Source organism: Cynocephalus volans, chromosome 11, assembly GCF_027409185.1.
Source record: "Cynocephalus volans isolate mCynVol1 chromosome 11, mCynVol1.pri, whole genome shotgun sequence".
NCBI classification, from domain to species: domain Eukaryota; kingdom Metazoa; phylum Chordata; class Mammalia; order Dermoptera; family Cynocephalidae; genus Cynocephalus; species Cynocephalus volans.
The window spans coordinates 39831154-39843773 of record NC_084470.1 but is presented as its reverse complement, the minus strand read 5'-3'; the positions used below and the strand labels follow the sequence as shown (position 1 = coordinate 39843773).

The 12620-nt window shown below is 40.7% G+C and overlaps 2 pseudogenes; one reads left to right on the top strand and one right to left on the bottom strand.

Annotated features, from left to right (window-relative positions):
• Nucleotides 1–982: 982 nt before the first annotated feature.
• Nucleotides 983–1724, bottom strand: LOC134391130 (14-3-3 protein zeta/delta-like; annotated as a pseudogene).
• A 5425-nt stretch (nt 1725–7149) lies between these two features.
• LOC134390059 (solute carrier family 35 member F5-like) lies at nt 7150–7976 on the top strand (annotated as a pseudogene).
• The last annotated feature ends 4644 nt before the right edge of the window (nt 7977–12620 follow it).

Here is a 12620-nt window from a genome sequence, read left to right as displayed (position 1 = left end):
TCCATTCATAAAACTTTTATTCCAGTTGCATGAACTTAATACATGTGTTCTTAACAATTACACTTGGATTGTTCATGAAAATAAGACATTAAACAAAGCTTGCCATCATCTCAAGTTATTTCACTGTTAACTATTTTTACAGCACATGCATGTTAGGTAAGTATCAAAAAAAAAAATCACAAAAGCAAAAAAACCTAAAAAAAGTTAAATACGTGGGTTTTTTGTTTTACTGCTGTGCTTGGTATACATGAAGTAAAGAATATCAAGCAATTTATCTTTACTGCATCTTTTTTACATTTGTTCTTAGGTTGCCTAAACATTTAAATACAAATAAAATGAGTGTAGCAAAAATAATGAAGGCAAACAGCAGGTAACTTTACAAATAATGGAATGTGAGCTGTTTCTGTCCTTATCCAAAGTAAGCTGGGTCACAACTTTGTCTACAGGAACACTTCTGCAGCTGTAGTCAAAGGTGTGCACACTGAGAATGAGTATTCCGCAGAGACACATGGCTTGACATGTAGCATCCAAGGGATATCTGTTCTACCACAGCCTTCTAAGTGCTCCAGAGCTTAAAGTACCCATGATAACTACACCTGTAACTGGAACCAGTTATTCCTTTTATTCCCCACCGGGACAAGCCAATATGTAGGCAGTTTTCTTTGCTTAGAACATGGAAGCAGTTTTAACACTGGCCCTTGTGAAGCCACAATGCACCAAAAGTACCATGGCAAACATTTTTAACTTGTATAAAAATCCCCATATTGGCCACCTCAAGATGAAAACATACAACTCCCTAAATGTTAACTGGCTCTACTCCCAGTAGATTAAACATAAAAACCATATGGGAAATATAGAAATCCAAATAGAAATAACATAAACCTGTCATAAATTGTAAATAAAAAATTTGTGGGACAGCTTGGATGACAAATGGTCTACTGTGTAAATTTTAGAGTGAGGCAGACAAAAGTTGGAAGGTTGGTTAATTTTCCCCTCCTTCTCCTGCTTTCAGCTTCGTCCCCTTGGGTATCCGAGATCCATAATGTTAAGTTGTCTCTCAGTAATTGCATTATTCACATGCTGTCTTTGTATGACTCTTCTTCACTTTATGTATTCAGCTCAGCAATGGCTTCATGAAAAGCTGTTTTTGCAAGAGAGCAGGTCTTCTCTGGGGTGTTCAGAATCTCATCATAGAACTCAGAGAAGTGAAGAGCCAGACCCAATCTGATAGGATGGGCATTGGCTGCATTTCCTTTCTGCTGATTTCAAAAGCTTCTTGTTATGCTTATTGTGACTGATCCATGATCCCTTTCTTGTCATCACCAGCAGCAACCTCAGCCAAGTCACAGGAGTAATCTCCTTTCATTTTCAAATAGAAGACTTTGCTCTCTGCTTGTGAAGTGTTGGGGATCAGGAACTTTTCCAAGAAACAGTACATCATTGCAGATATCTCTTAGCTCAGTCTCAATTTTCTCTCTGTATTCTCGAACCTTTTGCTGTTTTTTCTCAGCACCTTCCGTCTTTTGTTCAATATTAGAGATGACCCTCCAAGATGACCTATGGGCTGCTATGACAGTTTTATGAGCAACTAAGAGAAGACTCCTCTCCTCATTGGATAATTCGGCTCCTTGCTCAGTTACAGACTTCATGCCGACTGCCATATCATCATATCGCTCAGCCTGTTTGGCCAGTTTGGATTTCCACACCAGCTCATATTTATCCATGATTGGGTGTTCAGTGTGTGGAGTTGGTGGCAGCAGACAGATGGGGGCTCAGCAGTCTCTGGGTGGTGGCAGCGGTGAGGCTCGGGGTTAAAATTTTCTGAAAGAGTTATTTTCTTTTTTGGTCAAGTAAGCAGAATATTTTGTTTCTACAATAGTTAATTAGGAATAAACCTATTAGGCACATTGATATTGATGTTGTACATATGGCTTCCTTTCTCTCTTGCCCTGTTGGTTCTCAGATTCTTCATTTGATTAAAAAAGTTTTAGTCTTTACCTCAAACCCAGTCTTCCCAGGGCCTCAGAGACTGATCTTTTGGTTGTTTGATGTAACTAAGTTGGCTCCATGATGACTGACCTGGTATTTTCCAGCTAAAATTACCCACCATGCAGCCAGCAGGGTCAGTCATTAAGACACATGAATCACCCGGTCGTCTGAGCCATGGTCTGGTTTTCTTGTTGTTATGGGGATGGAGCCTGAGTTCACTGGAGACTAGTTCCTTAACAGGAAAGATAGTAAACTGCTCCTTAATTCAGCCTTGCATCAAGTCACCCACCTGGGATAGGAAAATTCATGAATAAATAAAAAGAGCTTGGCTTTTTCTACCTGTGTCCCTATAGAAGGAAGAGGTCCAGGGCTAGGCTTGGAAACCCTTGCCATCTGAGCTGTATTAACAATTCTGTTCTCCTTTATTTGTTGACCCTCCTAACTATGGTATAAGAAGTATTAAATATGGTATTCAAGTATTTCAAATGGCTTGATGTTTAGCAGGATATCAAATTTATTTCATACTTTTGTGGAAAATATTGTTGTTTCAGTCTATCAACAATCAGGCCTGAATGGGCAGCCCAGAGAATTATGGTTCATAGTTTTGTTTCTTGGCAAACTTCTTCTCATTTTCTTTTTGATTCACTGTCTGGCTAACTTCTTTTGCTTTTAATGCTCCACTAGCCTTGGATGAGCAATTTTATTTACAGTCCAGAGAAAAGGATTTTTAAGTGGAGTTCACCAGAGGCAGACCCAGAGACCAAGATTCATGTTAAAGTTGTTTATTAGGAAGAATTCCTGGGAAGAGACAATAGGGGAGTAGGGAGGTTGGATCAGGAACAAGAAGAATTCGGTCAAGAGGGCAGTATCAAGCACAGTCCCAACAAGGGACAGCTTCAGACCTGCAGGGGAGCTCAGGAGAATACGGTTATCTTAAACAGAGATCAGTGGTTAAAGTCTATTTTAGGAATAGATAAATTCCCAGGCAGCCTCTGTGTTTGCAAAAGAAGGTAGCTCTGGTAGCCTGAGGAAGTCCTTGGACAAAGGCACCCAGGTTTTGATTGTTGTGAGTGAAAGCATCAGCGGAGTGTGTGTGCATAAAAACTGTGATGCACATGAAAAGGAATCCGAGAGGATATGGGAGAAGCACCAACATCTGCCTAGTAGCAGGTATATCTGTTTTAGGTTAGGGCCTGTGATGGGACAAAGATGGTCCCTTCCTTCTTTCCTCTTCTCTTCCTCCTTTCCTGCCTTCTTTTCCCTTTTCTCCCTGTTCTCTAAACAAGTTTCTGAATAGTGGGCTGATTTTGCTGAATCTCTATAGCAGGCTGATTTTTGGTTTTAATTTTAAACTACCTGGCTAATTTCCAGATTGTGCCCTTGGCAAGGGCAGTATTTTGAAGATTCTTTTTTTCCATTCTTATTTTATTGTTGAAAGAATATCAAATCAAGCTGTCGTGAGATTCCCTCGGGCTTTTCTTGGTTCCTTTCATACCAGGCAAGTTACACAATGTTTGACTACCTTTCTTGTCCTCTCGGTCTTAACCTTCTATCTTGCCATTACTCGTATTCACCTTGGAGATCTTGAGTTTATATTTCAGTGTATGTCTAGGGCCTATAGACTTTAGAAACGCTTAGAAATGCTTTTGGCTACAGGTAAAACAACAAAAGCAAAAACAATGGAGACTACAGCAGCTTAAACAAATAAGATTCATTTGTCTTTCAGGGAAATAAAAAAAAGAAGCAGTCGGTGGAATGGCTGGATAATATCTAGAACCCAGGATCTTTTTCTTTCTTTCTTCTTCTTTTTTCTTTCTTTCTTTCTGACATCTTTACTGTGTTGCCTTTCATCCATCACTGTATAGGGACAAGACAACTGTCATATTTCAAGGCATCATACCCACATTCAAGGAAGAAAGAAAAAGGAAGGAATAGTGCTTACGCCATCTACCCCTTTTGCTAGAAAAGCAAAAGCTCTTCTAGAATCCCTCAGCAGATTTTTCCTTCTATCTGGTTGAGCAGAACTTGACCACCTGGCCTCTCCAACAACAAGAGAAGCTGGGAAAGCAAGTGCCTAGTGACAAGAAGATGACAAGGGAAAGGAGATGAGAATGGATGCTGAACTAGCCAGTCAGCAGTATCTGCAAGAGGTACTATGGAAACACTTGAATTGGTAAAAATATTTAAGTTTTACCCAATAACTTTGTAGCTCAAAAGAAGTAGCTACTCTAGACTTTTCATTGTGTTGTACAAAGTTATATATATATTCCTATATGGTAAAATATATCTTATGTATTATGCATAAATATAAATATTTTTTTCTAAATATACATTTATATCTTTGCAGGAGATATTTAGAGTATTGACTATACATATTAGCTTTTGCTTAATACATTTCATCTAAGCACATGATCAGTATATATTTTGAGTGAATAATAAATAATGCTGCTGAGAAAATATGAAGCCACATATTTTTTCCATCATTGTTATACTTTTTAGCAAGAAAATCACATAGTATTCAGTGGCTGCTTCCAAAGTAAGCTAACTTCTCAATAAAAGAAATTTGTCCTCACTTTGGAACACACTTGTGTTATTTTCAAACTGTTGAAGAAAACACATTTAAGTAATAATCCCATCAAAATAATCACACACTAGTGTCCATTCAAGTAGAACGTTCATTTTCAATAGTGCCATCTTTTTGTCATTTGAGATTTCCACTTCTCTGGGGGTTCCTTACACATCCATATCCCTGAGGGATGCCTCAAAGAAAAAACGCAGGCAGTTAATAAAAAGAGGATGAGGAAGGGTATGGATTTTTTTTTTAATGGCAAAACCTGTGGGAGTCCAGTATTACTCATTATCTGATTTAATGTAATTAAATGCAATTTAATTTGTAATGTAATTAAAGAGGGTATAAATGGTTCTATTGCAATGCTGGCATTTTACCCAGAGCCCTTTCTTCTGACATCATTGGTCAATGATTTTTGGGTTTCCCATGGCTTCCATAACTTGTCTGGCTCTCACCAATTGGTTTCTGAGATATAAGAGTGGCTGGTTTACCTGGGAACTGATGATGCAAAGTCCGTGGCTGCTGAGCTTTGTTCTTACATCTAATGTACTCAGCTAGATTCTGCTCCAGGAAGAGATAAAAATGAGAAATCACCAGAACACTTAATTTGTAAGAGGCAGCCAGCTGCATACTGACCTTCATCTCCTAAGGGTACTCCTGCCAAAATGATACGGTTGCTTGGTTTCCAGAGTCAAAATTACTGATAAAGCCTAAAGGTTTCCTCCCAGTAGAGTTTCTGTGTGTGTGTGTGTGTGTGTGTGTGTGTGTGTGTGTGTGTGTGTGTGTGTGTGTGTGTGTGAGAGAGAGAGAGAGAGAGAGAGAGAGAGAGACAAAGAGAGAGACTTTCACTCAGAAGACAAGGGATGTGTGCACAAGTGCATGTGTGTGTGAGAGAAAAAGGAGCGAGTGTGGGACACACCATGGTTGGCACAGTAGAGGGGGCCCCACTGTCTTTATTTTCAGGCCCTAGTGGAGGCTATCAGTCTTCCTTCAAAAACCCATTCCTCAGCCTAGGTAAAAACTTTCCCTGGTAGACTATGGGCCATTAACATCCTGTTCTTCTGGGGAGGGGAAAACAAGAAAATGTAAAGCAAGATTTCAGGCTAGAAAAGAACTCTCGTTGAAACTAAGTTTTGGTGGAAGGTGAAAGCAGACCTGGAAACATATGTGTTGTAGTGATTATCTTTTATGGCTGTTAACCTAGAAAAAATACATTAGAGAAAAACATCTCCAAACATGTTGGGTTTATTGGGGAATAGAAAATAGGATTATAATATGGAATGTACACCATGGCAAGCCACAAATGTGCTCAGTGAGGGAGGGTAGAGAAAGCTCTTCTTGGCAAAAAGGGAAGAGGTCATGTAAGCTGCTTGGAGACAGAGTTCTTTGGTTCCAAAGGCTCAAAGTCAGATTTGTGGACAGTTCATTGACTGAAATGCTGTCCCTGGGCAGTTTCTTTTAGAAACATCTTATCTGAATTAGTGCAGTTCTAAAGAACATATAATGACAACTTTGAAACAGAAACATGTGCATATATGCAAAGTAGGAGGTGTGTGAAGGACATGAAAGACATAAAGGGATTTCTGATGGGTTTTTAGAAGGTCCTTGGAAACAGTTCTTAGACAAGCAAGAATGAGTCCCCTCCTTCCTGCCCTTCCTGGCCGTATTTTGTCTGGGTCTTACAGAAGGTGATTTCATCAACTTTCATATGGCATAACATCAAAACGCCTCTGTAACTTATTAATTTGGGAGTTTGTGGGACAGGACAGTGGAAGGATATAGGAAGAATAAGGAACAAAGAGAGAGAAAGTGCAGAGAACTTTGAGGGCGATTAAAGCTTGATAATGTTAGATTTGCCCTGCCCCACCTTTTTTTCTTTTTCTTTTTTCTTTTTTTTTCTTTGGTTTTCATTTGCTGAGGCATTTCATAAATAAATCACATGTTCGTAGTAGAGAAGTGGATCTGTTAGGCAAAATGTCCCAGGTGGAAATTTGCAAGTTCTGAAGAAAAAATACTCTTTTTCTGCTTAATTCCTTCTGGCAGAATTTCACACAAACAGACTGCTATGTGACTTTTTGGAACTGTTGTCTAAACCAAGCTCAAAGGGAAACGAAAGTGTCTTTGGTCTCTGCACAACCACTGCTTTATTTCTTCCTTCTGCCATTTACCAACTTAATGCATCAGTGCTGACAGCTGAAGGCTAAAGATTAGATTAAAGGAAGGTTTCTACTGCATTTTAAGATTATGTTAAACACTTGAACACATTGCAGTTCTTCAAGGCGGAAATGACTCCTGTAATCTTTCATCAAGATTTATGGCCAACATTTCCTTCACTGACAGTATCACAAAGCTGCAGTGGCCAGGAAATATTTTCAGACACATGGGCAAGGGGATATAATTATATTCTCCAGTGGAAGTTGTGTCTTCCAGTTGCCTTTTTCTTCCCTCTCCTGAAAATAGTGACTTCTGGTTACCCTCAAGGGTACTGTGACTTCATGAAACATTACTTCAGTCTCTTGCCATTCTTGCCACGTGATTGTCTACATCACCAAGGGACTCTAGAGAATTCCCACCCAGAAGGCCCACAGCAGATGCGCCCACTGGATTGTGAACTTCCCAGCCTCCATAACTGTGCCCTACGTTCATCACCTCCTTTTAGACTGAGATCTGCCAAGTTTTCAAGCATTGCTCTTGAAGATCTCAGAAAGACCGTTAAAACAAGGCTGCAGATGGTGTGTGTGTTTATCATGAACTGAATGAATTCCCAGAATGGTGGTTTCACTCAGTGCAGACAAGTGGCTCTTGGGATTGGTATTCTCCTACTTGTGGATGTGAGATGGGTGGCTTCTTTTGAACTCACTTCAGTAAGAAAATTTAGGACAAAGAAGTATCTGATTCAATTATAACTTACCAATCCATATCCAAGCAAGGTAAAAGGAAAAACCAACCTGTCGTTTGTGGTAATCATTTCAAAATGTATACATACATCAAAACACCATGTTTACACATACGTTTTTACTCAGTACAAACCATTCTTCAGCACCTCGGCAAAACATCTATGTTTGCTCTGTGCTTTTTGGGCTTTATTATTTGAAAGCTCTGTAGGCAACAGTGTACAAGAGGATTTCAAGGAAAGCATAGTGCTTTTTTTGGAGATGCTGAAGGTTACTTTGCTGTCTGCACAACAGATATAACTATGAATAGTTCGTTGACTGAACCTCTGTATGTTCCTGTGAAATTTCATGATCTTCCAAGTGAAAAACATGAGAGCACAAACACTGATACAGAAAAAACTCCCAAAAAGTCTCTTTTAAGGTTCAGTAATATCATGGAGATTTGACAGCTTCCCTCAAGCCATGCATTGGAAATGAAGATGTCTCCTACGTCATATCCTACAGTGAATGAAACATCACTTTAGAAAACCCTGCATTGTGGTTGCAGAGGAGGACCCACGAGAGATGGTGAATTTCTCTTCATATGGAAATCAGATTTCTCTCTTTTGGAAGATTAGAGGGGAAACAACATTCTGGGCCAGCACCCATTACTGTGCAGGGAGACTTGGGCTTTATTAGAATCGATGATCAATTGAATTTAGATTTCTGAGCCTGCTGCTCCCTTTTAGTACTGGTCTTCATTTTTCTTTACAGAAAATCTTTTCTCCTTCTTCAGTCTAGCTTTGTGCATATGTCCATTGAAAACAAACAATTACCAGTGTTTTTCATGAGGGCTTTTGCTGGTAGAGGAAATCAACCCCTCCTTTCACTTTCATGTTCAGATGAGAAAGCTGGAAGGATGGATAGCATTTCTATCTTTCTCATTCTTTTTTCTCTTGTTCATGTTCATTTCTTGCCTCTTCTATTTTTATTTTTCTGCTGCATTTATGTCTTAAAGCTCCCTTTAGGTCAAACCCTTTTATCTATTTCTTTGCTTTGCCTCCCCCACCCCCTTTGCTCAAGAGGAAACCCCCTCTCCTGGGAGGAGGAAAGGGATAGAATAGAGAAAGAGCATGAAGTAAAATCAACAGTATTAGCAACATCCTGGTTTTCCAGCTGAGCTGGTTGGCTCTATTTTCCACATACATCCAGAATCTGACCACTTATTACCTCTGCTGCTGCTGCTATAGCTTGAACCATCACCATCACTTGCCTAAATTATTACATTAGCCTTCTACCTGGTCACCCTCCTTCTACCAGTGCCCTTATCCAGTTAACTCATCAGCTAGGGCGATCCTTTTAAAAGTTAATTAGTCCTCTGGTCACAATCCTGCAATGGCTTCCCATCCTACTCAGAATAAATTCTGAATTCTTTACAATGGTCTATTCGACTCCAGATGACATAACCCCTTGTTGATTCCCAAGTCTTAGCTCCTGTCACTCCTCCCTGGGTCACTCCACTCCAGACACTCTGTTCCCCTTGCTCCTTCGTCTTTGGGTCTTTCACGCTTACTCACCCCTCTGCCTGGACAGCTCATCCACTACTTCCTTCATGTCTCTGCATGAGTATCAAACTCATTTTTTTTTTGGAGGGGTGGGAGTTACGGGGTTGGCCAGTACAGGGATCTGAACCCTTGATCTTGGTGGCTGCACTCTAACAAACTGAGCTAACCAGCCAGCCCCCAACCTCTCACCAAAACCCATCTAGAAGAAACTCTAAAAGGCACCCCCTTTTATTTTGTGTCCCCTTTATTTAGCAGCTATCACTGACATGTAATTATTTGCTTATTGATTTATGTCTGACCCCAGACTGGAATGTAGAATGTAAGGATTTGTCTATATCCCCAGCACCTAAAACAGTGTCTGGCACATTTAGCATAAGTATTCGTGGACTGAGTAACTTAAAAGTCATGATGCTTGCAAAATATGTAGCCTTTGGCCAAGCTCCCTTTCTGTGACATTTGTGTGTTGTAAGGCTACACATCCTATGGCAGCAAGCCACACTGGAATGCTGAGGCCCTGACTGGGAGCCAGCTACTTTCCCCTCAGTGGCAGCTCTGTAAGCCTGTTAGCCTGACTGCTTGCTTTTCCCTCATTTACTGGATACAAAGAGCTGCCCAGTTATTGATTTAAGCATTTTCCAACTGGAACAGTATGTGCCTGCCCTTTCCTTATGTCCCAGTGCCAGGGACTGTACCTGTTGGTTGCATTTCTAGTTCTTATTCATAGTCATGATTCCACCCCACCTGAGTACTTTTACGCTTGGGTGGGCAGTCTTGGAAATTGCAGGTTACCCTTGGCCCCTTGCGAATTGGTCAGGTGGGGGAGGAGAGACAAAGTCTTTCCCAAGATGACTTGAGGGACTAACCCATCATTGCTCAGACCTTTACAGGGTCTTAGAGTGGGGAATAATTTTAGAACTTGGAGTACACTAATTAATTTTTTTTTTAAGAGCAGCAATACCTTTTCTTTAAACAAACTGTCTTCTGGAAGTCCAACATGTCAAAAAAACCAAATGGGAGCTTCTCTGTTTGGAATGGAGGCAGGGATCAGAGTCTGCTTGGCTTGTTTCAGCCCCTTCCTAGAGGCTTTCCTGAGGAATTTAGCAGAGCCAAGATTTTCCACAGGAAACGGTGTGGAAATTTCAGTTGTTATCTAACTGCATTGCTTTATAGACAAGAAGAGGAAGGTTCCGAGAGCTAAAGGGATTTCCGCAAGGTTACACAAGGAGTAGCAGTGCTAAACGAGAACCCTGGTCTTCTAATTCCCAGTTTATACCCGTCTTCCCACCATATAAATCACACTATGCCAGCAGCCTACCACACATTAAGCACCATCTGTGTGCCAAACACCATACAAGGTATTTACCATTCATTATTTCATTTAATCCTTATATCTACCCTTTGTGGTAGATATTAATTTCATTTTCCAAAACAGAGACTAAGAAAGGGCACACAGGAAATAAGTAGTGGAGCACAGATATGAACCCAGGTCTACATCATTTTAAAGCCTGTATTCATTCTACTATGCTCTACTCAAAACAAAACACAAAACAAAACAAAAAGCAACCTAAGTGTATCGGTAACAAATGGACCTAAAAATGCCCATACCCAAACAAAAATTATTTCTTGCTCAGGTAAGATCACTGGGCAGGTGAGTAGGTAGGTAAGGGACCTTTCTCCTTGTAGTCATTTAGAGGCCAAGCTGTCACAGTCTCTGCCAGTCACAGTTTCTGCCATCTTTAACATGATAGCTTCTAGTGTCACCTTGAACATCATCACCATTCTAGACAGCCAGAGAAGAAAATAGCACGGAGGAGCACGACATGGAAATTTTTTGTAAGCTAAGCCTGGAAGTGGGAGTGTATTACTTGTACATTCCATTTGCTTTAACCCAGTCACTTGGCTGCATCTCACTGTAAAGAGTGCTGGGAAATGTGGTCTCTCACTTGGAAGCCAGTTCCCTTCGACAACTCCATACTTTGAAAAGAAGAGCACAAATTTTTGGTGGATTATTTAGCAATCTCTGCCTCACCAAACAAGAGCTGTTGTACATATAGACTCCTGGATACAATATTCTTTTTACTGACGTAGCTTTCAAATTCCACAGCTACAATCACAGCCGTGGTGACTTTTTTTTTTTTTTTTTTTTTTTTTCCATTTCCAACATTCAACCTCCCTTCTTATTTTGGAGAAATCCACCAATATGCCTACTATTATGGGACACAGCTCCACCCAACTTCCTAAGACTAAGGGGAGAGGGATGGTGAGATATCCTCCCTTTCTCCTGCCCATAGCAGTAGGGAATCATGCAAGGGAACTAGATTTTACCAGTCGATCAGATGGTCCCTCTTGGCACTTTGAATTGATAGAGTATAATGCAAAAGTACAGGGACCGCTGGTGTTTGCACAGTTTCAGCAGTGTCTGCTGGTGGCCATGTTTTGTGGTTACATCCAGCAGTGGGTTAACATTCAGTCAGATAATGAGAACCCTAGCCATATTGTTCCTGCAATAATTTCTGAAGCCTCCTCATTTCCTACCTGTTTCCATGGTTTCTCTACCTCCTCACTGTAGTCCTGGTTGATTCTGTAAACCATCTTCTGACACCTTTCCAGGAAATCCTCTTTTTGCTAAGTTATGCATAGTTGATTTTCTTTTTTTTCTTTTTTGCCTGCAATCAACAGCTCTGACTGATACAGGCTTTCAGAGGACTTTGTCTAAATCTGCCTCAACAGTCCTGTAGCTTGGTTAATTCTCATACTCCTGGAAACATGATGGTTGTCAACAAATCTGGACCCTTAACTTCTTAGGAAGAGCTGGGGCCAGCGTTCCTGGCATATCCCATGATCTCTTTATGTTTTTTTAAGGTGGGGAGAGTCTATTAGTAATAAGGCTTTCATACTTCCTGTGAGAAGGAGGAGGCATGGAGAGGAGGAGAGAGACAAGCAGCCTGGCTTCTGCCAGCTTTTTCAGGCACCTCTTTAAGCAGAGAGTAGAGGGCATAAAAGGAGTTCTCTAGAGTCTTGCATGGTAGTTAGTGAGGGAGAAATTGGGCTAGGTACAACAGTGGATGTTGAGGGCGTGAGTAGTAAAGGGGTTTGTGTGTATGTGCTGGAGAAGGTACCAGACTCTCCTGAGTGGGGCACAGGTGAAAGAAGTGAATGACTAATTTGTTGGCCCATTGCACTTTAAAACCTGGACATCATGTACTTTCTTTCAGACACTCCAGTCTGTTGACCCTATCTTTCCCTGCACGGTTTGAATGAACCGTATTGTCAAAGAGAGGATTCTGCATTGTCAGGACATGAACTGTAAATGCAAGTAAATGGGATTGTTGTGCTTTTTGAAGGGGACTTGACCTCCCTGGGGTTGTGGGCACTGGTTTTGGGGGAAGGGGGAGGGGCTGTTTGCAGATGAAATCCTGATTCAGAAAGGATTTATTAATAATCTTTCACACAAACAAATATCTCCGTACTCCATATCGGTCAAGGCTCCCAAATTTGGCAGATATAAAAGAGGTTATAGTTACATACTATCCAAATTTTACTAGCTCATAGTCCTCACTGTGTCTCCTGCTCTCTCCTGAATCCATGCTTTTATTCTCTGGTGATCCATGAGGTATCTCCCCA